The 26,718-nt window shown below is 46.0% G+C and overlaps 1 long non-coding RNA gene across 1 annotated transcript in view; it reads right to left on the minus strand.

Annotated features, from left to right (window-relative positions):
- Positions 1-802: 802 nt before the first annotated feature.
- LOC135562771 (uncharacterized) overlaps positions 803-26,718 on the minus strand; it is a 33,461-nt gene continuing 7,545 nt past the window's right edge. The window contains exon 3 of the long non-coding RNA XR_010460092.1: positions 803-1,860. This is a non-coding gene — a long non-coding RNA (uncharacterized LOC135562771). The remainder of the gene's footprint in view (positions 1,861-26,718) is intronic.

Raw genomic sequence — 26,718 nt, forward strand, 5'->3', positions numbered from 1 at the left:
ACATTACTGGATAGTTTGCTTCACAGCATGACTGTGAGTGTAAAGAACATCCCGCTGCTTGCTTAGCGAGTACCACTTCCTCCCGATTCGGTCCATTCCTGGCGCGAACTCTGGATCTCTGCCTTGCACATGTGACTGCTCTCCTGAAGGGTCTTACCAGTTGACGACATGCGAAAAGCAGGTGGGGACAGTTCAGACTGAGAAGGAAATTCCACATATACCCATGGTCTACACTAGCATCATATCCCCATGGTCTACACTAGCATCATATCCCCATGGTCTACACTAGCATCATAGCCCCATGGTCTACACTAGCATCATATCCCCATGGTCTACACTAGCATCATATCCCCATGGTCTACACTAGCATCATATCCCCATGGTCTACACTAGCATCATATCCCCATGGTCTACACTAGCATCATATCCCCATGGTCTACACTAGCATCATATCCCCATGGTCTACACTAGCATCATATCCCCATGGTCTACACTAGCATCATATCCCCATGGTCTACACTAGCATCATATCCCCATGGTCTACACTAGCATCATATCCCCATGGTCTACACTAGCATCATATCCCCATGGTCTACACTAGCATCATATCCCCATGGTCTACACTAGCATCATAGCGCTTATGAAACGCAATAGCTCACTGTATTGGCAACTGTTTTCACCAATGATTTACATATGCACAATGACTGATAGGGGGTGCTGTGTTGAAGCCACTGCGCCTCCATCTTGGCATTCTGTCCCCGTCGTAAATAATATTATGGAAGCTAGTTTGTTCATGTCTACATTCGTTTCTGACATGTTTATTATATTACAGACATCTTAATGCAGACATTTATATTATGTGAGCTAAACATACAAATAATTGTTAAAATTTTTACCGTTATTTAACTTGGCAAGTCAGTTAAGAACAAATTGTTATTTGCAATGACGGCCTACCCCGTCCAAACCCGGACGACGCTGGGACCAATTGTGCACCACCCTATGGAACTCCCAATCACGGCCAGATGTTATACAGCCTGGATTCAAACCAGGGACAATAGTGATGCCTCTTGCACTGAGATGCAGTGTCTTAGACCGCTGTGCCACTCGGGAGTCATGGACTCTTCTCTCTGCTACCGCATGGCAAGTCTAGATCCAAAAGACCTAACAGCTTCTACCCCCAAGCCATAAGACTCCTGAACAGCTAATCAAATGGCTACCCAGACTATTTCAATCAAATGTACAGAAACCCAGCCTAAAACCCCAAACAGCAAGCAATACAGATGTAGAAGCACGGTGACTAGGAAAAACTCCCTAGAAAGCCAGGAACTTAGGAAGAAACCTAGAGAGGAACCAGGCTCTGAGGTGTGGCCAGTCCTCTTCTGGCTGTGCCGGGTGGAGATTATAACAGTACATGGCCAAGATGTTCAAACTTTCATAGATGACCAGCAGGGCCAAATAATAATAATAATCACAGTGATTATAGAGGGTGCAACAGGTCAGCACCTCAGGAGTAATTGTCAGTTGGCTTTTCATAGCCGAGGATTCAGAGTTTGAGACTGCAGGTTCGGTAGAGAGAGAGAGTTGAAAACAGCAGGTCTGGGACAGGTAGCACGTCCGGTGAACAGGTCAGGGTTCCATAGCCGCAGGCAGAACAGTTGAAACTGGAGCAGCAGCACAGCCAGGTGAACAGGTCAGGGTTCCATAGCCGCAGGCAGAACAGTTGGAGCAGCAGCAGGACAGCCAGGAGAACAGGTCAGGGTTCCATAGCCGCAGGCAGAACAGTTGGAGCAGCAGCAGGACAGGGGACAGCGAGGAGGAGTCATCAGGCCAGGTAGTCCTGAGGCATGGTCCCAGAACTACCTGGGAGGGAGAGAGAATTAGAGGGAGCATACTTCAATTCAGACAGGACACTGGATAAGACAGGAGAAATACTCCAGACATAACAGACTGGCCCTAGCCCCCTGACACAAACTATTGCAGCATAAGGCTGAGGCAGGAGGGGTTGGGAGACACTGTGGCCCCGTCCAACGATACCCCCAGACAGAGCCAACCAGGCAGGATATAATCCCACCCACTTTGCCAAAGCATAACCCCCATACCACCAGAGGGATATCTTCAAACCACCAACTAACTACTCTGAGGCAAGGCTGAGTATAGACCACGAAGATCTCCCCCACGGCACAAACTGAGGGGGGGCACCAAACCCGGACAGGAAGATCACATCAGTGACTCAACCCACTCAATTGACGCACCCCTCCTAGGGATGGCATGGAAGAGCACCAGTAAGTCAGTGACTCTGCCCCGGTAATAGGGTTAGAGGCAGAGAATCCCTTTACAGGAAGCCAGTGTAGAGAGGCTAGCACTGGAGTAATATGATCACATTTTTGGGTTCTAGTCAAGATTCTAGCAGCAGTGTTTAGCACTAACTGAAGTTTATTTAGTGCTTTATCCGGGTAGCCGGAAAGTAGAGCATTGCAGTCTAATCTAGAAGTGAACAGAAAGTTAATGATTTTTGCAATGTTGCAAAGATGGAAAAAAGCTATCTTTGAAATAGTCTTGATATGTTCGTCAAAAGAGAGATCAGGGTCCAGAGTAATGCCGAGGTCCATCAGTTTTTTTTGAGACAACTGTACAACCATCAAGATTAATTGTCAGATCCAACAGCAGATCTCTTTGTTTCTTGGGACCTAGAACCAGCATCTCTGTTTTGTCCGAGTTTAAGAGTAAAACATTTGCCGCCATCCATTATGTCTGAAACACAGGCTTCCAGGAAGGGCAATTTTGGGGCTTCACCATGTTTCATCGAAATGTATAGCTGTGTATCGTCGGCATAGCAGTGAAAGTTAACATTGTGTTTCCGAATGACATCACCAAGATGTAAAATATATAGGGAAAACAGTAGTGGTCCTAAAACGGAGCCTTGAGGAACAGCAAAACTTACAGTTGATTTGTCAGAGGACAAACCATCCACAGAGACAAACTGATATCTTTCTGACAGATAAGATCTTAACCAGGCAAGAACTTGTCAGTGTAGACCAATTTGGGTTTACAATCTCTCCAAAAGAATGTCACGATCGATGGTTTCAAAAGCAGCACTAAGGTCTTGGAGCACGTGGACAGATGCAGAGCCTCGGTCTGACACCATTAAAAGTTAATTTACCACCTTCACAAGTGCAGTCTCAGCGCTATGATGGGATCTAAAAACAGACTGAAGCATTTCGTAAACATTGTTTGTCTTTAGGGAGGCAGTGAGTTGCTGCTCAAAAGCTTTTTCAATTTTTTTGAGAGAAATGGGAGATTCGATTTAGGCTGAATTATGATTTTTATTTTTGTATTTAAAAAATCCGGGGGCTGAACTTTTCAACAGTTTAGCCCATATGGGACTGGCCATAGCCGTCAGGTAGCCTGATGATTAGAGCGTTGGGCCATAGCCGTCAGGTAGCCTGATGATTAGAGCGTTGGGCCATAGCCGTCAGGTAGCCTGATGATTAGAGCGTTGGGCCATAGCCGTCAGGTAGCCTGATGATTAGAGCGTTGGGCCATAGCCGTCAGGTAGCCTGATGATTAGAGCGTTGGGCCATCAGTAGCCTGATGATTAGAGCGTTGGGTCAGGTAGCCTGATGATTAGAGCGTTGGGCCATAGCCGTCAGGTAGCCTGATGATTAGAGCGTTGGGCCATAGCCGTCAGGTAGCCTGATGATTAGAGCGTTGGGCCAGTAACCGGAAGTTTGCTGGATTTAATCCCTGAGCTGACAAAAATCTGTCAGTTAACCCACTGTTCCCCGGGCGCTGAAGGCATGGATGTCGAATAAGGCAGCCCCCCGCTCCTCTCTAATTCAGAGGGGTTGGGTTAAATTTCAGTTAAATACATTCAATTGGATAACTGACTAGGTATTTCCCTTTAATATATTGTTCATTAATTGGCATGGAGTCATCATTGTTTCAATGTCCTGCAATATGATAATGAAGTCCAATGTCCTGCAATATGATAATGAAGTCCAATGTTCAGCAATATGATAATGAAGTCCAATGTTCAGCAATATGATAATGAAGTCCAATGTTCAGCAATATGATAATGAAGTCCAATGTCCTGCAATATGATAATGAAGTCCAATGTTCAGCAATATGATAATGAAGTCCAATGTTCAGCAATATGATAATGAAGTCCAATGTTCAGCAATATGATAATGAAGTCCAATGTTCAGCAATATGATAATGAAGTCCAATGTTCAGCAATATGATAATGAAGTCCAATGTTCAGCAATATGATAATGAAGTCCAATGTTCAGCAATATGATAATGAAGTCCAATGTTCAGCAATATGATAATGAAGTCCAATGTTCAGCAATATGATAATGAAGTCCAATGTTCAGCAATGATAACGATAATAATAATGATGATGATAAGGATGTTAATAATATTAGTGTTCCTTGTACCCCATTTAGGAGATGTGTTTATCATAGTCTTATGCTGAGGGCAGCATCACAGCCATAGGCTGCGTGATTGTTCGTGGGTAGTATACCTCAATATTGAGCCAGTCAAATTGGGGTTAGCCTATATCTGTCGTCTCCTCCCTTTGTGAGTCAAATCAAAGTTTATTTGTCACGTGCGCCGAATACACAGTGAAATGCTTACTTACAGGCTCTAACCAATAGTGCAAAAAAGGTATTAGGTGAACAATTGGTTAAAAACAACAGTAAAAAAACAGTAGAGAGGCTATATACAGTAGAGAGGCTATATATAGTAGAGAGGCTATATACAGTAGAGAAGCTATATACAGTAGAGAGGCTATATACAGTAGAGAGGCTATATATAGTAGAGAGGCTATATACAGTAGAGAAGCTATATACAGTAGAGGCTACATACAGTAGAGAGGCTATATACAGTAGAGAGGCTATATACAGTAGAGAGGCTATATACAGTAGAGAGGCTATACAGTAGAGAGGATTATATAGTAGAGAGGCTATATACAGTAGAGGGGCTATATACAGTAGAGAGCCTGATGATTAGAGAGGCTATATACAGTAGTAGAGGCTATATACAGTAGAGAGGCTATGATACAGTAGAGAGGCTATATACAGTAGAGAGGCTATATACAGTAGAGAGGCTATATACAGTAGAGAGGCTATATATAGTAGCCTGATGAGGCTATATACAGTAGAGAGGCTATATACAGTAGAGGGGCTATATACAGTAGAGAGGCATATAGGTAGCCATGATTAAAGAGGCTATATACAGTAGAGAGGCTATATACAGTAGAGAGGCTATATACAGTAGCCTGATGATTAGGCTACATACAGTAGCGAGGCTATATACAGTAGCGAGGCTATATAGCCGTGATTAGAGGCTACATACAGTAGCTGATGATTAGGCTACATACAGTAGAGAGATTAGAGCTACATACAGTAGAGAGGCTATATACAGTAGAGAGGCTATATACAGTAGAGAGGCTATATACAGTAGCGAGGCTATATACCGTAGGTAGGCTGACATACAGTAGCGAGGCTACAGGTACAGTAGCGAGGCTATATACAGTAGCCTGATGATTATGTAAATGTAGCGAGGCTAGCCATGACAGTAGCGAGGCTACATACAGTAGCGAGGCTATATACAGTAGAGAGGCTATATACAGTAGAGAAGCTATATACAGTAGAGAGGCTATATACAGTAGCGAGGCTATATACAGTAGAGAGGCTACATACAGTAGAGAGGCTATATACAGTAGCGAGGCTATATACAGTAGTAGAGAGGCTATATACAGTAGAGAGGCTATATACAGTAGAGAGGCTATATACAGTAGAGAAGCTATATACAGTAGCGAGGCTACATACAGACACCGGTTAGTCAGGCTGATTGAGGTGTTGTGCTTGATGTGTTTATCCAAGAAGTCTTGAGTCTCCTTGCCAGTGGAAACGTGTGTTGTATTCTATTAGATCAAGATGAGTTTTGCCTTGTGGATGAAGCCTCATCTCAGGTTTAGCTTGCATGGCTGGGATCTCACCTCATTATAGGTCACTCTGTTTTAGCAGTTCAGCACTCAGATCTGGGTAGATGCTTATCCTCTTATCCCCACAGGTCAGAGCCCCCAATTCCACTGCGAGGCAAACAATTTGCAGTTTGACTTCTACACGGTGGATTTATACAATCATACACCGAGATCCATTGCAGAGAGGATCCGTACGAGGCTCAGTGGTTATCAGTGGCATGGGACCTAGCTTCTCCTGCCCAAGAGGACCCGTACAAGGCTCAAAGTTTATCAGTACATAGAGATTAAAAAGCCTCTCTATGGCCAGGGCGTGACACCAACAAGCTTTATCTGCCCTTAACCTTGTTCTGAACACCTCCATAACAAAGGTAATGTGGTTTGGTAAGAAGAATGCCCCTCTCCCCACAGGTGTGATAACTACATCTGAGGGTTTAGAGCTTGAGGTAGTCACCTCATACAAGTACTTGGGAGTATGGCTAGATGGTACACTGTCCTTCTCTCAGTACATATCAAAGCTGCAGGCTAATGTTAAATGTTAAATGTAAAGTTAAATCTATACTTGGTTTCTTCTATCGTAATCGCTCCTCTGTCACCCCAGCTGCCAAACTAACCCTGATTCAGATGACCATCTTACCCATGCTAGATTACGGAGACGTAATTTATAGATCGGCAGGTAAGGGTGCTCTCAGCCATCAGATTTGCCACCAATGCTCCTTATAGGACATATCACAGCACTTTATATTCCTCTGTAAACTGGTCATCTAGGTTCCCCCTTTCATCTGTGGATTCATTGTCGGAGGCTATCAAAACGTCCCGCCGGGGTCAGCCTACACAAAACACAGACTTCTGTATAACTGTCGCAAGACCCACTGGTTGATGCTTATTTATAAAACCCTCTTAGGCCTCACTCCCCCCTATCTGAGATATCTACTGCAGCCCTCATCCTTCACGTACAACACCTGTTCTGCCAGTCACATTCTGTTAAAGGTCCCCAAAGCACACACATCCCTGGGTCGCTTGTATTTTCAGTTTGCTGCAACTAGCGACTGGAGCGAGCTGCAGCAAACACTCAAACTGGACAGTTTTATCTCAATCTCTTCATTCAAAGACTCAATCATGGACACTCTTACTGACAGTTGTGGCGCTGCTTTGCGTGATGTATTGTTGTCTCTACCTTCTTGCCCTTTATGCTGTTGTGTGTGCCCAATAATGTTTGTACCATGTTTTGTGCTGCTACCATGTTGTGTTGCTACCATGTTGTTGTCATGTTGTGTTGCTACCATGCTTTGTTGTAATGTGTTGCTGCCTTGCTATGTTGTTGTCTTAGATCTCCCTTTATGCAGTGTTGTCTCTTGTCGTGATGTGTGTTTTGTCCTATATTTATAATTTCTAAAAAATATATATTTTTAATCCGGGCCCCCGTCCCCGCAGGAGGCCTTTTGGTAGGCCATCATCGTAAATAAGAATTTGTTCTTAACTGACTTGCCTAGTTAAATAAAAGTTACATAAAAAGGAGAAAAAAAGGAGATGATCGTGGACTTCAGGAAACAGCAGAGGGAGCTCCCCCTATCCACATCGACAGGACAGCAGTGGAGAAGGTGGAACATTTTAAGTTCCTCGGCGTACACATCACGGACAAACTGAATTGGTCCACCCACACAGACAGTGTAGTGTGGTGAAGAAGGCGTAACAGCGCCTCTTCAACCTCAGGAGGCTGAAGACATTTGGCTTGTCACCTAAATCCCTCACACACTTTTACAGATGCACAATTGAGAGCATCCTGTCGGGCTGTTTCACTGCCTGGTACGGCAACGGCCGCCCACAACCGCAGGGCTCTCCAGAGGGTGGTGCTCCGGGCAGCCGAGCGGAAATGGAGGAAAACTCGCCTCCCTGCGGACCTGGCATCCTTTCACTCCTCCTCTCTAGGCCTACATTTTCCTCCTCTGTCTCTGCTGCTAAAGCCACATTCTACCACTACCTAAATTCCAAGCATCTGCCTCTAACCCTAGGAAGCTCTTTGCCACCTTCTCCTCCCTCTTGAATCCTCCTCCCCCCCCTCCTCCCTCTCTGCAGATGACTTTCAACCATTTTGAAAAGAAGGTCGACGACATCCGATCCTCGTTTGCTAAGTCAAACGACACCGTGGTTCTGCTCACACTGCCCTACCCTGTGCTCTGACCTCTTTCTCCCCTCTCTCTCCAGATGACATCTCGCGTCTTGTGACGGCCGGCCGCCCAACAACCTGCCCGCTTGACCCTATCCCCTCCTCTCTTCTCCAGACCATCTCCGGTGACCTTCTCCCTTACCTCACCTCGCTCATCAACTCATCCCTGACCGCTGGCTACGTCCCTCCCGTCTTCAAGAGAGCGAGAGTTGCACCCCTTCTGAAAAAACCTACACTCGATCCCTCCGATGTCAACAACTACAGACCAGTATCCCTTCTTTCTTTTCTCTCCAAAACTCTTGAACGTGCCGTCCTTGGCCAGCTCTCCCGCTATCTCTCTCAGAATGACCTTCTTGATCCAAATCAGTCAGGTTTCAAGACTAGTCATTCAACTGAGACTGCTCTTCTCTGTATCACGGAGCGCTCCGCACTGGCTAAAGCTAACTCTCTCTCCTCTGCTCTCATCCTTCTAGACCTATCGGCTGCCTTCGATACTGTGAACCATCAGATCCTCCTCTCCACCCTCTCCGAGTTGGGCATCTCCGGCCGCGGCCCACGCTTGGATTGCGTCCTACCTGACAGGTCGCTCCTACCAGGTGGGTTTGGCGAGAATCCCCTCTCTTCACCCTGTGCTCTCACCACTGGTGTCCCCCAGGGCTCTGTTCTAGGCCCTCTCCTATTTCTCTATACACCAAGTCACTTGGCTCTGTCATAACCTCACATGGTCTCTCCTATCATTGCTATGCAGACGACACACAATTAATCTTCTCCTTTCCCCTTCTGACGACCAGGTGGCGAATCGCATCTCTGCATGTCTGGCAGACATATCAGTGTGGATGACGGATCATCACCTCAAGCTGAACTCTCGGCAAGACGGAGCTGCTCTTCCTCCCGGGAAGGACTGCCCGTTCCATGATCTGGTCATCACGGTTGACAACTCCATTGTGTCCTCGTCCCAGAGCGCTAAGAACCTTGGCGTGATCTGGACAACACCCTGTCGTTCTCAAATAACATCAAGGCGGTGGCCCGTTCCTGTAGGTTCATGCTCTACAACATCCGCAGATCTGACGACCCTGCCTCACACAGGAAGCGGCGCAGGTCCTAATCCAGGCACTTGTCATCTCCCGTCTGGATTACTGCAACTCGCTGTTGGCTGGGCTCCCTGCCTGTGCCATTAAACCCCTACAACTCATCCAGAACGCTGCAGCCCGTCTGGTGTTCAACCTTCCCAAGTTCTCCACGTCACCCCGCTCCTCCGCTCTACCATGTTGTTGCCACTGGCTTCCAGTTGAAGCTCGCATCCGCTACAAGACCATGGTGCTTGCCTACGGAGCTGTGAGGGGAACGGCACCTCAGTACCTCCAGGCTCTGATCAGGCCCTACACCCAAACAAGGGCACTGCGTTCATCCACCTCTGGCCTGCTCGCCTCCCTACCACTGAGGAAGTACAGTTCCCGCTCAGCCCAGTCAAAACTGTTCGCTGCTCTGGCCCCCAATGGTGGAACAAACTCCCTCACGACGCCAGGACAGCGGAGTCAATCACCACCTTCCGGAGACACCTGAAACCCCACCTCTTTAAGGAATACCTAGGATAGGATAAAGTAATCCTTCTCACCCCCCTTAAAAGATTTAGATGCACTATTGTAAAGTGGCTGTTCCACTGGATGTCATAAGGTGAATGCACCAATTTGTAAGTCGCTCTGGATAAGAGCGTCTGCTAAATGACTTAAATGTAAATGTAAATGTACGGTCTGCACAACGCATCACCGGGGCAAACTACCTGCCCTCCAGGACACATACAGCACCCTATGTCACAGGAAGGCCAAAAAGATAATCAACAAATAGATCACTAGTAATTTTATTAATGCCATTTTAATGATGATCTTTACATATATTGCATTACTCATCCCATATGTATATATTGTATTTTATACCATCTATAGCATCTTGCCTATGCCGCTTGGTCATTGCTCATCCTATATGTATATATTGTATTTTATACCATCTATAGCATCTTGCCTATGCCGCTTGGTCATTACTCATCCCATATGTATATATTGTATTTTATACCATCTATAGCATCTTGCCTATGCCGCTTGGTCATTGCTCATCCCATATGTATATATTGTATTTTATACCACCTATAGCATCTTGCCTATGCCGCTTGGTCATTACTCATCCCATATGTATATATTGTATTTTATACCATCTATAGCATCTTGCCTATGCCGCTTGGTCATTGCTCATCCATATATTAATATGTTGTATTTTATACCATCTATTTATTTTGATGCCGCTTGGTCTTTTGCTGGATCCAGTGGATATTAATATGACCAGTATTCTTATTCAATACAGGCAACTCTTATTTAGGTGTCCAAGATCTTTTAGTCGGACAAGTGTTTAAAAAATGGAACCAAGATCCCACAATACAGGCGGACATGTGTTTGAATCTTGGTGGAATCCAAGATGGCGTAGCAGTCGGACGTGTGTGTTTGAATCTTGGTGGAATCCAAGATGGCGTAGCAGTCGGACATGTGTTTGAATCTTGGTGGAATCCAAGATGGCGTAGCAGTCGGACGTGTGTTTGAATCTTGGTGGAATCCAAGATGGCGTAGCAGTCGGACATGTGTTTGAATCTTGGTGGAATCCAAGATGGCGTAGCAGTCGGACGTGTGTTTGAATCTTGGTGGAATCCAAGATGGCGTAGCAGTCGGACGTGTGTTTGAATCTTGGTGGAATCCAAGATGGCGGTAGCAGTCGGACATGTGTTTGTTTTGTCCCGTCTTGTCCCATGTAAATAGTCGGTTTCATCTGGGGGGTTTTCGTATATATTTTAATCTCACTTTCCACCAACGATCTAAATATACTTTCCTGCAACCCCCAATGTGGTACAGATCTGCTGTTTTTTTATGTTACAACTGGAACTTCCATCAGAAGCAAACTAGTAACGAGCTAGTAGTCACTGTTAGCCACGGCTAACGGTCTACACCTTCAGCTCGGACACCAGCCGGCTTTAGCTCCGTCGATACCTGCCAGTCTGCACAGCGCAAAATCAACCCAGAGCATATCGGACTGCTTTTCTCCACCACATCACCGGATTCCTGCCTCAAGCTCTAGGCCATTACACCAGATCATCGCAGCTACAGTAGCTAGCTGCAACCGAGTGGCTACCGCTGGCTAATGCCTCTGTCCCGAAGCAAGCACCTTTGAGCTAGCCTCGAGCTAGGCCCATCTCCCGGCTAACCGAAGAGGTATACCCGCTAATTTCGTGGGCTACAATACCTCTTGCCAATTGGCCTGGACATTTTATTGCCGACACGGAGCCCCGCCGATCCATCACGACTGGTCTGCCGACGTAATTGTCCGATGTGGTTTCAACAGGCTTTTCCATTGCAATGTCGCCGAAGACCCATCTGCTAGCCCCGGCCCGCTAGCTTTCTGAACGCCGTGCCTCCCGCTCGCCTAGCATAGTAGTGACTATCGAACGACTCCCGGACTCACCTATTGCTGCTCTTTGGACCCTATGATCACTCGGCTACACATGCCTCTCTATAATTTCAATATGCCTTGCCTTCTGCTGTTTCAGTTAGTTATTGTTTTATTTCACTGTAGAGCCCCTAGTCCAGCTCAACATTCCTTATATAGCTCTTTTGTCACCTGGCTTAGCTGGTGTCTCTAGAGATGCAAGTGCCCTCATCGTCACTCAATGCCTTGGTTTACCCCCACTGTACTCACATCCTACCCTTGTCTGTACAGATCGGACAATTACAGCTTCTATCTCAAGGCCATAACACTGTTAAACAGCCTTCACTAACATTGAGTGGCTGCTGCCAACATACTGACTCAAAGCTCTAGCCACTTAATATTTAATAATTGAATGTAATAAATGTGCCCCAGGACTACCTGACATGATGACTCCTTGCTGTCCCCAGTCCACCTGGCCATGCTGCTGCTCCAGTTTCAACTGTTCTGCCTTATTATTATTCGACCATGCTGGTCATTTATGAACATTTGAACATCTTGGCCATGTTCTGTTTTAATCTCCACCCGGCACAGCCAGAAGAGGACTGGCCACCCCACATAGCCTGGTTCCTCTCTAGGTTTCTTCCTAGGTTTTGGCCTTTCTAGGGAGTTTTTCCTAGCCACCGTGCTTCTACACCTGCATTGCTTGCTGTTTGGGGTTTTAGGCTGGGTTTCTGTACAGCACTTTGAGATATCAGCTGATGTACGAAGGGCTATATAAATACATTTGATTTGAAATTTGATTTGATAAATGTATCACTAGTCACTTTAAACAATGCCACTTTATATAATGTTTACATACCCTACATTTCTCATCTCATATGTATATACTGTACTCTATACCATCTACTGCATCTTGCCTATGCCGTTCGGCCATCACTCATCCATATATTTATATGTACATATTCTTATTCATTCTTTTACACTTGTGTGTATAAGGTAGTTGTTGTGAAATTGTTAGATTACTTGTTAGATATTACTGCATGGTCGGAACTAGAAGCACAAGCATTTCGCTACACTCGCATTAACATCTGCTAACCATGTGTACTTGACCAATACAATTTGATTTGATTTGATTTACATTATGCCCTGACTCAATGCTACCAAGGCTAGGAATCTGCCCCTTTTATTCTCTGTTCCCAACGCACTAGACGATCAGTTCTTATAGCCTTTAGCCGTACCCTTATCCTACTCCTCCTCTCTTCCTCTGGTGATGTAGAGGTTAAACTAGGCCCTGTAGCCCCCAGCATCACACCTATTCCCCAGGCGCTCTCATTTGTTGACTTCTGTGACAGTAAAAGCATTGGTTTCATGCATGTTAACATCAGAAGCCTCCTCCCTAAAAAAAAATGTTCACTGCTTTAGCACACTCCGCCAACTCTGATGTCCGTGTCTGAATCCTGGATAAGGAAGGCCACAAGAATTCTGAAATGTCCATCCCCAATTACAACATTTTCCATCAAGATAGAACTGCCAAAGGAGGTGGAGTTGCAATCTATTGCAGAGATAGACTGCAGAGTTCTGTCAGACTATCCAGGTCTGTGCCCAGTTTGAGCTTCTACTTTTAAAAATCCACCTTTCCAGAAATGTCTCTCACCGTTGTAGCATGTTATGGACCCCCCTCAGCCCCAAGCTGTGCCCTGGACACCATATGTGAATTGATCGCCCCCATCTATCTTCAGAGTTCGTACTGTTAGGTGACCTAACCTGGGATATGTTTAGCACCCCGGCCGTCCTACAATCTAAGCTAGATGCCCTCAATCTCACACAAATTATCAATGAACCTACCAGGTACAACCCTAAATCCGTAAACATGGGCACCCTCTTAGATATCATCCTGACCAACTTTCCCTCTAAATACACCGCTGCTGTCTTCAACCAGGATCTCAGCGATCACTGCCTCATTGCCTGTGTCCGTAATGGGTCTGCGGTCAAACGACCACCCCTCATCACTGTCAAACGCTCCCTAAAACACTTCAGCGAGCAGCCCTTTCTAATCGACCTGGCCCGGGTATCCTGGAAGGATATTGACCTCATTCCGTCAGTAGAGGATGCCTGGTTATTTTTTTAAAGTGCTTTCCTCACCATCTTAAATAAGCATGCCCCGTTCAAAAAATGTAGAACGAGGAACAGATATAGCCCTTGGTTCACTCCAGACCTGACTGCCAGCACAAAAACATCCTGTGGCGACTGCATTAGCATCGAATAGCCCCCGTAATATGCAATTTTTCAGGGAAGTCAAACAGAAATTTGCGTCCTGTAGCACAAACTCCAAAAAGTTCTGAGACACTGTAAAGTCCATAGAGAATAAGAGCACCTCCTCTCAGCTGCCCACTGCACTGAGGATAGAAAACACTGTCATCACCGATTTAAATCCACAATAATTGAGAATTTCAATAAGCATTTCTCTACGGCTGGCCATGCTTTCCACCTGGCTACCACTACCCGGGTCAACAGCCCTTAACCCCCCACAGCATCTTGCCCAAGCCTCCCCATTTCTACTTCACCCAATTCCAGATAGCTGATGTTCTGAAAGAGCTGCAAAATCTGGACCTAGGTTGTCAGCCGGGCTAGACAACCTGGACCCTCTCTTTCTAAAATTAAATGTTGCAACCCCTATTACTAGTCTGTTCAACCTCTCTTTCGTATCGTCTGAGATCCCCAGAGATTGGAAAGCTGCCTCGGTCATCCCCCTCTTCAAAGGGGGAAACACTCTAGACCCAAACTCCCACAGACCTACATCTTTCCTACCCTGCCTTTCTAAGTTCTTTGAAAGCCAAGTTAACAAACAGATCACTGACCATTTCGAATCCCACCGTACCTTCTCCGCTATGCAATCTGGTTTCCGAGCTGGTCATGGGTGCACCTCAGCCACGCTCAAGGTCCTAAATGATATCATAACCGCCATCAATAAGAGACAATACTGTGCAGCTGTATTCATCGACTTGGCCAAGGCTTTCGACTCTGTCAATCACCACATTCTTATCGGCAGACTCAACAGCCTTGGTTTCTCAAATGACTGCCTTGCCTGGTTCACCAACTACTTCTCAGATGTAGTTCAGTGTGTAAAATCAGAGGACCTGTTGTCCGGACCTTTGGCAGTCTCTATGGGGGTGCCACAGAGTTCAATCCTTGGGCCAACTCTCTTCTCTGTATACATCAATGATGTCGCTCTTGCTGCTGGTGATTCTCTGATCCACCTATAGAGCAGACCACACCATTCAGAATACTTCTGGCCGTTCTTTGGACACTGTGTAACTAACCTCCAGACAAGCTTCAATGCCATACAACTCCTGTGGCCTCCAACTGCTCTTAAATGCAAGTAAAACTAAATGCATGCTCTTTAACCGATTGCTGCCTGCGCCTGCCCGCCCGTCCAGCATCACTACTCTCAACTACAAATACCTAGGTGTCTGGTTAGACTGTAAACTCTCCTTCCAGACTCACATTAAGCATCTCCAATCCAAAATTAAATCTAGAATCGGCTTCCTATTTGGCAACAAAGCATCCTTCACTCATACTGCCAAACATACCCTCGTAAAACTGACTATGTTTGACTTCTGCAATGTCATTTACAAAATAGCCTCCATTACAGTGCCATTCATTTTGTCAACAAAGCCCCATATACCACCCACCACTGCGACCTGTATGCTCTCGTTGGCTGGCCCTCGCTTCATATTCGTTGCCAAACCCACTGACTCCAGGTTATCTATAAGTCTTTGTTAGGTAGACAGATTTTTTTCACATTGAGTTGCAAACACGAGTCACTGAGCCACTTTGTAACCTAGACCATAAAATCAAATCAAATGTATTTATATAGCCCTTCTTACAAGTCAAGAACCAATACATGCAGTCAGCCAGGAAAGCAAAGACTAGCTTTTTCAAACAGAAATTTGCATCCTGTAGCTCTAACTCCAAAAAGGTTTGGGACACTGTAAAGTCCATGGAGAACAAGAGCACCTCCTCCCAGCTGTCCACTGCTCTGAGGCTAGGTGACACGGTCACCACAGATAAATCCATGATAATCGAGAATTTCAAGAAGCATTTCTCTATGGCTGGCAATGTTTTCCTCCTGGCTACCACTACCCCGGCCAACAGCTCCATCCCCCCCACAGCTACTTGCCCAGCCTCCCCAGCTTCTCCTTCACCAAAATCCAATTGCAGATGTTCTGAAGAGCTGCAAAACCTGGAGCTCAGTTGGGCTAGACAATCTGGACCCTCTATTTTTAAAACTATCCACATTGTTGCAGTTCCCCGGATATCGCCCGAGATCCCTAAAGATTGGAAAGCTGCCGTGGTCATCCCCCTCTTCAAAGGGGTGACACTTGGACAAACTTTATAGACCTATATCCATCCTTCCCTGCCAAAATCTTCCCAAGTTAGGTCCAGATCACTGAAACACAGCCACCATCAACGCTGTGCAATCCGGTTTCCAGCAAGAAGAAGGCACCTGGCACGTTTCTAAACGGTAGTGCCATTGGGGTGGCAGGGTAGCCAAGAGCATTGGACTAGTAACTGGATGGTTGCAAGTTCAATTGAGCTGTGGGTACAAATCTGTCATTCTGCCCCTGAACAGGCAGTTAACCCACTGTTCCTAGGCCATCATTGAAAATAAGAATTTGTTCTTAACTGACTTGCCTAGTTAAATATCAGGTTAAAAAAAAATATTTTTATTTTTTTCAAGATGGCCGTCTTCATCGACCTGGCCAAGGCTTTCGACTCTGTCAAACTGTATTCTTATCGACAGACCAATAGCCTTGGTCTCTCCCCTAGAGACTGCCAGTAATCCGGACAACAGGCCCCAATTTTACACACTGAACTCTGTTGTAGTTAGCAATCATTTGAAGACCAAGGCTAGAGTCCATAAAAATACAGTGATTGACAGAGTCGGAAAGCCTTGGCCTCGATGAAAACTTGGCTACACAGTACTGTCTTTAAAAAATAAAAACTTTTTTTAACCTGATATTTAACTAGGCAAGTCAGTTAAGAACAAATTCTTATTTTCAATGATGGCCTAGGAACAGGTTAACTGAAGCAGAATGGGTCTTGTCAGTTTGGGTGGTATATCAGGGGCTTTGTTACCCTGCCAAAAGGCAACAATGGAGGGCACTGTGGGATAGACTGCACTTTTAGAAGCAGGGAAGGATGGCCAGCCATCTTTGGGTGGAGCAACCTTTGCTGAGTAGACTTTACAGGTATTGGATGCTACAGGATGCAAATTTTGTTGAAAGTTCATTGCTTTCCTGGCCGAGGATGTATTGGGACTTAGTAAGAAGGGCTATATAAATACATTTAGGGATTTTAGGTCTGAAGAGGTTACAAAGTGGCTCAGTGAGGCTGTTTGCAACTCAATAGAAAAGCCATTCTAGATTTGAAAATAGATTGAGATGTTTGTTCAATGAGTCTTGGAAGGAGAGTTTATAGGTCTAAAAGCCAGACATTTTTAGGTTTTTGTAGTTGTCCACATATTCTAGGTCAGAACAGCCTAGGGTAGATTTTAGTCGGGTGGGTTTGGCAGGCAGTGCAAACGGTTGAAAAGAATGCATTTGGTTTTACTAGCGAGAGATCCGGACAACAGGCCCTCCAATTTTACACACTGAACTTCTGCGAAGTAGTTGGTGAACCAGGCGAGGCAATCATTTGAGAGACCAAGGCTATTGAGTCTGTCGATAAGAATACAGTGATTGACAGAGTCGAAAGCCTTGGCCAGGTCGATGAAGACGGCTACACAGTACTGTCTTTAAAAAAATAAAAAATTTTAACCTATATTTAACTAGGCAAGTCAGTTAAGAACAAATTCTTATTTTCAATGATGGCCTAGGAACAGTGGGTTAACTGCCTGTTCAGGGGCAGAATGACAGATTTGTACCTTGTCAGCTCGGGGAATTGAACTTGCAACCATCCAGTTACTAGTCCAATGCTCTAACCACTAGGCTACCCTGCCACCCCAATGGCGGTTAGGATACCGTTTAGTACCTTAAGCGTGGCTGAGGTGCACCCGTGACCAGCTCGGAAACCGGATTGCACAGCAGAGAAGGTACGGTGGGATTCGAAATGGTCAGTGATCTGTTTATTAACTTGGCTTTCAAAGATTTTAGAAAGGCAGGGCAGGATGGATATAGGTCTATAACAGTTTGGGTCTAGAGTGTCACCCCCTTTGAAGAGGGGGATGACCACGGCAGCTTTCCAATCTTTAGGGATCTCGGGCGATACGAAGGAGAGGTTGAACAGGCTGGTAATAGGGGTTTGCAACAATGGCGGCGGATAGTTTTAAAAATAGAGGGTCCAGATTGTCTAGCCCAACTGATTTGTACGGGTCCAGGTTTTGCAGCTCTTTCAGAACATCTGCAATCTGGATTTTGGTGAAGGAGAAGCTGGGGAGGCTGGGCAAGTAGCTGTGGGGGGGATGGAGCTGTTGGCCGGGGCATGGGTAGCCAGGAGGAAAACATGGCCAGCCATAGAGAAATGCTTCTTGAAATTCTCGATTATCATGGATTTATCTGTGGTGACCGTGTCACCTAGCCTCAGAGCAGTGGACAGCTGGGAGGAGGTGCTCTTGTTCTCCATGGACTTTACAGTGTCCCAAACCTTTTTGGAGTTAGAGCTACAGGATGAAAATTTCTGTTTGAAAAAGCTAGTCTTTGCTTTCCTGGCTGACTGCATGTATTGGTTCTTGACTTCCCTGAACAGTTGCATATCACGGGGACTATTCGATGCTATTGCAGTATTGCAGGATGTTTTTTGTGCTGTTCAAGGGCAGTCAGGTCTGGAGTGAACCAAGGACTATATCTGTTCTTAGTTCTACATTTTTTGAAAGGGGCTTGCTCATTTAAGATGGTAAAGAAATTACTTTTAAAGAATGACCAGGCATCCTCGACTGACAGGATGAGGTCAATATCCCTCCAGGATACCCGGGCCAGGTAATAACTATAATAATGTTAACATACTGCTTTACTCATCTCATATGTATATACTGAATTCTTTTCTACTGTATTCTAGTCAATGTCACTCCAACATTACTCGTCCTAATATTTATATATTTCTTAATTCCATTCTTTTACTTTTAGATTTGTGTATTATTGTGAATTGTTCTATACTACTGCACTGTTGGAGCTAGGAACACACGCATGTGTATGCGACCAATATGATTTGATTTGATATATATATACAGCAATAGTTTAATAGGATGGCCTTGACTATAAATACAGTTTACATGCAGTATGAAATGGGTTAAACAGTATGTAAACATTATTAAGTTGACCAGTGTTCCATTATTAAGGTGACCAGTGTTCCATTATTAAGGTGACCAGTGTTCCATTATTAAGGTGACCAGTGTTCCATTATAAAGTTGACCAGTGTTCCATTATTAAGGTGACCAGTGTTCCATTATTAAGGTGACCAGTGTTCCATTATTAAGGTGACCAGTGTTCCATTATTAAGTTGACCAGTGTTCCATTATTAAGTTGACCAGTGTTCAATTATTAAGGTGACCAGTGTTCCATTATTAAGGTGACCAGTGTTCCATTATTAAGTTGACCAGTGTTCCATTATTAAGGTGACCAGTGTTCCATTATTAAGTTGACCAGTGTTCCATTATTAAGGTGACCAGTGTTCCATTATTAAGGTGACCAGTGTTCAATTATTAAGGTGACCAGTGTTCCATTATTAAGTTGACCAGGGTTCCATTATTAAGGTGACCAGTGTTCCATTATTAAGGTGACCAGTGTTCCATTATTAAGATGACCAGTGTTCCATTGTTAAAGTGACCAGTGTTCCAGTGTTCCATTATTACCAGTGGTCCATTATTAAAGTGACCAGTGTTCCATTATTACCAGTGTTCCATTAAAAGGTGACCAGTGTTCCATTAATTAAGTGTTCCATTATTACCAGTGTTCCATTATTAAGGTGACCAGTATTCCATTATTAAAGTGACCAGTGTTCCATTATTAAGGTGACCAGTGTTCCATTATTAATATGACCAGTGTTCCATTATTACCAGTGTTCCATTATTAAGGTGACCAGTGTTCCATTATTAAGGTGACCAGTGTTCCATTATTAAGATGACCAGTGTTCCATTGTTAAAGTGACCAGTGTTCCATTATTAAGATGAACAGTGTTCCATTATTACCAGTGGTCCATTATTAAAGTGACCAGTGTTCCATTATTACCAGTGTTCCATTAAAAGGTGACCAGTGTTCCATTAATAAGGTGACGAGTGTTCCATTATTACCAGTGTTCCATTATTAAGGTGACCAGTATTCCATTATTAAAGTGACCAGTGTTCCATTATTAAGGTGACCAGTGTTCCATTATTAATATGACCAGTGTTCCATTATTACCAGTGTTCCATTATTAAGGTGACCAGTGTTCCATTATTAAGATGACCAGTGTTCCATTATTAAGGTGACCAGTGTTCCATTATTAAGGTGACCAGTGTTCCATTATTAAGATGACCAGTGATTTCATGACTATGTACATAGGGCAGCAGGCTCTAAGGGGCAGGGTTGAGGAATCGGTGGTAGCTGTCTAGTGACCGTGACTAAGTTCAGGGCAGGGTACTGGTTTCCACTTGTGGTTTCCACTAGTTACCACAGCCGCAAAGTCAGAATTGGCTATATCGTAAGAATGTACTTTTTGGTCTTCATTTAAGGTTAGGCATAAGGTTAGCAGTTTACTTAAGGTTAGAGTTGAGGTTAGGGTTAGGTTTAAACCCCGTTTTTAAGAAGAGAAATAGTAGAAATAGGGTTGTTTATGACTTTGTGACTGTGGTAACTAGTGACAATCAATCTGAAGGTCCTAGGCTCTAGGAGATTGCACACACGCTGCTGTCCACACGGTTACTGATTAAGTCTTACAATCACGCTGAGTGTAAAACATTGTGTGTGTGTGTATGTGTGTGTGTGTGTGTGTGTGTGTGTGAGAGCGAGCTTGTTTTTCAGGAGGGTGAATGTTGCAAACTTCCCTTTGGACAGTCAGGAGGACAAGACAGGACAGGAGCAGGACAGGGGCAGGACAGAACAGAACAGGATAAGAAAGAAGAGGACAGCAGGACAGGACAGAAAATGAAAGGACAGGAGGACAGAACAGGGCAGGACACAGAACAGGACAGGACAGGAGGACAGAAGAGGACAGGGCAGGACACAGAACAGGGAAGGACAGGACAGGAGGACAGAACAGGGCAGGACGCAGAACAGGGCAGGACGCAGGACAGGGAAGGACAGGAGGACAGAACAGGGCAGGACAGGACAGGAGGACAGAACAGGGCAAGACACAGAACAGGGCAGGACACAGAACAGGACAGGACAGGAGGACAGAACAGGACAGGACACAGAACAGGGCAGGACAGGAGGACAGAACAGGGCAGGACACAGAACAGGGCAGGACACAGAACAGGGCAGGACACAGGACAGGGAAGGACAGGAGGACAGAACAGGGCAGGACAGGGCAGGACAGGAGGACAGAACAGGGCAGGACACATGAACAGGACAGGACAGGAGGACAGAACAGGGCAGGACACAGAACAGGACAGGACAGGACAGGAGGACAGAACAGGACAGGACAGGAGGACAGAACAGGACAGGAGGACAGAACAGGACAGGACAGGAGGACAGAACAGGACAGGACACAGAACAGGGCAGGACAGGAGGACAGAACAGAACAGGACAGGACACAGAACAGGACAGGACAGGAGGACAGAACAGGACAGGACACAGAACAGGGCAGGACAGGAGGACAGAACAGGGCAGGACACAGAACAGGGCAGGACACAGAACAGGGCAGGACACAGAACAGGGCAGGACACATGAACAGGACAGGACAGGAGGACAGAACAGGGCAGGACACAGAACAGGGCAGGACAGGAGGACAGAACAGGGCAGGACACAGAACAGGGCAGGAGGACAGATCAGGACAGGACACAGAACAGGGCAGGACAGGAGGACAGAACAGGACAGGACACAGAACAGGACAGGACAGGAGGACAGAACAGGACAGGACACAGAACAGGGCAGGACAGGAGGACAGAACAGGGCAGGACACAGAACAGGACAGGGCAGGAGGACAGAACAGGACAGGACACAGAACAGGGCAGGACAGGAGGACAGAACAGGGCAGGACACAGAACAGGACAGGACACAGAACAGAACAGGGCAGGAGGACAGAACAGGGCAGGACACAGAACAGGACAGGGCAGGAGGACAGAACAGGACAGGACACAGAACAGGGCAGGGCAGGAGGACAGAACAGGGCAGGACACAGAACAGAACAGGGCAGGAGGACAGAACAGGACAGGACACAGAACAGGGCAGGACAGGAGGACAGAACAGGGCAGGACACAGAACAGGACAGGAGGACAGAACAGGACAGGACACAGAACAGGGCAGGACAGGAGGACAGAACAGGACAGGAGGACAGAACAGGACAGGACAGGAGGACAGAACAGGACAGGACACAGAACAGGGCAGGACACAGAACAGGGCAGGAGGACAGAACAGGACAGGACACAGAACAGGGCAGGACAGGAGGACAGAACAGGGCAGGACACAGAACAGGACAGGACAGGACACAGAACAGGACAGGACAGAACAGGACAGGAGGACAGAACAGGACAGGACAGGAGGACAGAACAGGACAGGACACAGAACAGGACAGGACAGGAGGACAGAACAGGACAGGACACAGAACAGGACAGGACAGGAGGACAGAACAGGGCAGGACACAGAACAGGACAGGACAGGAGGACAGAACAGGACAGGACACAGAACAGGGCAGGACAGGAGGACAGAACAGGGCAGGACACAGAACAGGGCAGGACACAGAACAGGGCAGGACACAGAACAGGACAGGACAGGAGGACAGAACAGGGCAGGACACAGAACAGGGCAGGACAGGAGGACAGAACAGGGCAGGACAGGAGGACAGAAGAGGACAGGACACAGAACAGGACAGGACAGGAGGACAGAAGAGGACAGGGCAGGACGCAGGACAGGGAAGGACAGGACAGGAGGCAGGACAGGAGGATAGGGCAGGGTAGGACTTGAAAGGACAGGAAAAGGCAGCAGGACAGGACAGAAAAAGATAGGAAAGAAGAGGACAGAAAAGGATAGGAAAGAAGAGGACAGGAGGGGAGGGCGCACAGCAGGACAGGTCAGGGTAGGCCTACCGTGGCCCCCGACCTCTCTACCTCCTGATGATGAAATCCTTGCGGCCCATTAATCAGCACTCAGAGATATTTACTATTTAGTCATAAACCTAAAAGTTAGTCATAAACCTAAACCTATTTAGTCATAAACCTAAAAGTTGGCCCAGGTCTCTCATCCAAGGGTCAGCTTTGCTTTCCTGTTCTGAGCCAATTGCAATTTTCCTAAGTCCCTCTTTTGTGGCACCTGATTACACGACTGAACAGTAGTCAAGGTGTGACAAACTAGAGCCTGTAGGACCTGCCTTGTTGATAGTGTTGTTAAGAAGGTAGAGCAGTGCTTTATTATGGACAGACTTACCCCTACCTTAGCTACTGTTGTATCAATATGTTTTGACCATGACAGTTTACAATCCCGGGTTACTCCGAGCAGTGTGTGTGTGTGTATCTATTAGTTACCCATATATGTCAGTACATACACACAACAAGTAGGCCACATGGGTGAGAGGCATTGTGCCATTTTATTTGTTTCTTGAAACCAGGTTTGCTGTTCACTTGCCCTATAAAAGATGGAAGGGAGTTCCATGCACTCATGGCTGTGTATAATACTGTACGTTTACATGAATTTGTTCTGGACCTGGGGACTGTTAAAAGAACCCTGGTGGCATGTCTGTGTGTAAATTGACTTTGCAAACAATTTTATGTTTCTTACAAAAACAAGAAGTGAGGCAGTCAGTCTGTCCTCAACTCTCAGCCTGGAGAGACTTGCATGCATAGTATTAATATTAGCCCTCTTTCTGGGTTCATCTAGAGCAAGACATGCCACTCTGTTCTGGGCCAGCTGCAGTTTAACTAGGTCTTTCTTTGCAGCATGTGTGCAAAGGTGCGGAGAATCAGAGCAGGTGCTATGTCCAGTTCAAGTGTTCAGCAGTCTGATGGCTTGTAGATAGAAATTGTCTTTGAGTCTGTTGGTATCAGACATGCTCCGATACAGTCTTCCTGACCGTCGGTAAGGGAGTGAATAGCTCATGGCTGGGGTATATGGGGTCCTTGATGATGCTCTGGGACTTCTTCAGGCACTGTTTCAAGTGATGTACTGGGCTGTCTTCACCACGATGGAGGGCCTTTGCTGTCATGGACGGAGCAATTCCCATAGCAGGCCGTGATGCAACCTGTCACAACCCTCTCAAAATGCAGTGGTAGAATCTGGAGAAGATCCGGGGTGGCTTGCCAAATTTCGTCAGCCATTTTAGGAAGTAGAGGTGTCGTTGCGCTCTCTTCACAAGAGTGGTGATGTTGTAGTCAATGTCAAGTCCTCAGTGATGTGAACGGTGAGGAACTTAAAACTGCTGACTCTCTACTGCAGTCCAGTTAATGTGGATAGGGGCTTGTTCCCTAAAATGCTTCCTGAAGTCGACAGGAAGAGGTTGTGGTCTTGGCGACACAATGCCAGTTCACTTACCTCTTCCCTATAGGCTTATTCGTTGTTGTTGGTTACTAGGCCTACAACCGTGGTGTCATCAGCAAACTTAATGATGGGGTTAAGAGTCAGTGTGAAGGAGGTGTTATTGCCAATCCTGACAGCCTGTGGTCTGCCCATCAGGAAGTCCAGGATCCAGTTGCAGAGGGTGGTGTCCAGACCCAGGGCTATGAGCTTAGTGTCAAGCTTGGAGGAAGCAATAGTGTTGAATGCTGTAATCAATGTGCCTGGCATGCTGGCCTTGATGTGGACCATGACCAGCTTCTCAAGCACTTCATGATGACCGGGGTGAGTGTGACAAGGTGATAGTCATTTGGGCATGTCACCTTGCTTTACTTGGGCACTGGGATGATTGTGATCTCCTTGAAGCAAGTGGAGACTACAGCCTGGGACAGGAACAGGTTGAAGATGTCAAAGAAGACACCCTCCAGCTGGTTAGCAAACACTCTGAGGACGCGGCCAGGGATGGCATGTGGGCCGGCGGCTTTGTGAGTATTCACTTTGATAAGAGTTTTCCTCACGTCAGCCTCGGAGAGCGAAAGCACCTGGTCGTCCGGAGCAGCGAGAGCCCTCCTGGGTGGCTCGGTATTGTCTGCCTCAAAGCAAGCATAAAATGTGTTAAGTTTGTCTGGGAGGGAAGCTTCGGTGGGCAACACACAGCCGGATTTGCCTATGTAGTCCGTGGTAGTCTGTAGTTCTTGCCACACGCTTCGTGAGTCTGAGTTGTCGAACATCGATTCAAGTTCGCGTCAGTATTGTCTTTTTGCATCCCTAATGCATTTGCGGTGCTGATACCTGCTTGCCTTGTATATGCATCGTGCACCACCAAGTAATCAGGAGTCGTTCTGCTGAAGTTGAATGCTGCAGTACAGACTCTCAGCATGGTATGGATTTCTCCGTTCATCCGGGCATTTTGTTTGGGGTATGTCAGGATTATTATTGTGGGTACAATATCATCAATATATTTCCTAATGAAGCCTGTGACTGATGATGTACAATCCTCAACGTTGATGAATGAGAACCGAGTATGAGAGCTGACCTGAAGAATCGTGTTAGCTCCCTAAGGGTTCAAAACAGATGTCTGCAGCTGTAGAGCAGAAGAACCCTCTAATTCCATGACTGGATACCCAACTAAACATTTTAGGCAGAGAGAACATTTTTTAAACATTTAATATATGTTTGAGAGGCTAATTTTCCATGAGTTAGGGGAACATTCTATCTATGTTAGCAAAACCATTCAGAGAACCTTTTTAGCATGTTTGATGTTAAAGGAGAAAGTTAACTACAAAATGACATTACTGGTGTCTGATGGTGTCTGCTTGCATGGTGTTGTTAACTACAACATGATGTTACTGGTGTCTGCTGTTATGGTGTTGCAGCACTTCGGTCTGCACTTCGGTCTGCAGGTAGTATAACTTTTCATTACATTTCATTACATTTCATTATAGTACAACGGTTTGATTTGTCTAATCTTAGCAATTTCTTCTTAGCTAGCTACATAGCCGTCTTTGTATCAAAGATAATTGCGTAATTATCGTATTTCGTCGTCCTAACGTATCTGCCCAGCAGCTAGCCAGCTAGCTAACGCCCACCGTCTACATAGCTAGCTACATAGCCGTCTCTGTATCAAAGATAATTGTGTAGATAATTGTGTAGTCTAGAGCGATTTTCTAGGTTACCTAGCCAGCTATTGTCGTTCTTTTAACGCAACGTAACGTAATCAACACTGCTAGCTAGCTAGCCAGCTAGCCCCTGAATCAACAACGCAGCCAGCTATTTGTCGTCCTTAACGTAGGAGACACTGCTAGCTAGCCAACAGCTAGCCAACGTCTACCGATTAGAACTCAACAACCCGGTCGCATTCCGCCTCGCTCCACAGGTAGTATCACATTTTCATTTCATTTCATTACAGTACAACGGTTTGATTTGTTTGATCGTAGCTAGCTACATAGCTAGCTACATAGCCGGCTCTGTATCAAAGATAATTGTGTAGTCTAGAGCGATTTTCTAGGTTACCTAGCCAGCTATTGTCGTTCTTTTAACGCAACGTAACGTAATCAACACTGCTAGCTAGCCAGCTAGCCCCGAATCAACAACGCAGCCACTGCCAGCTAGCCTACAAAGTCAACAACGCAGCCACTGCCAGCTAGCCTACTTCAGCAGTACTGTATCATTTTTAATCATTTTAGTCAATAAGATTCTTGCTACGTAAGCTCAACTTTCTGAACATTCGAGACGTGTAGTCCACTTGTCATTCCAATCTCCTTTGCATTAGCGTAGCCTCTTCTGTAGCCTGTCAACTATGTGTCTGTCTATCCCTGTTCTCTCCTCTCTGCACAGACCATACAAACGCTCCACACCGCGTGGCCGCGGCCACCCTAATCTGGTGGTCCCAGCGCGCACGACCCACGTGGAGTTCCAGGTCTCCG

The sequence above is a fragment of the Oncorhynchus nerka genome, linkage group LG20 (assembly GCF_034236695.1).
Source record: "Oncorhynchus nerka isolate Pitt River linkage group LG20, Oner_Uvic_2.0, whole genome shotgun sequence".
Lineage (NCBI taxonomy): Eukaryota > Metazoa > Chordata > Actinopteri > Salmoniformes > Salmonidae > Oncorhynchus > Oncorhynchus nerka.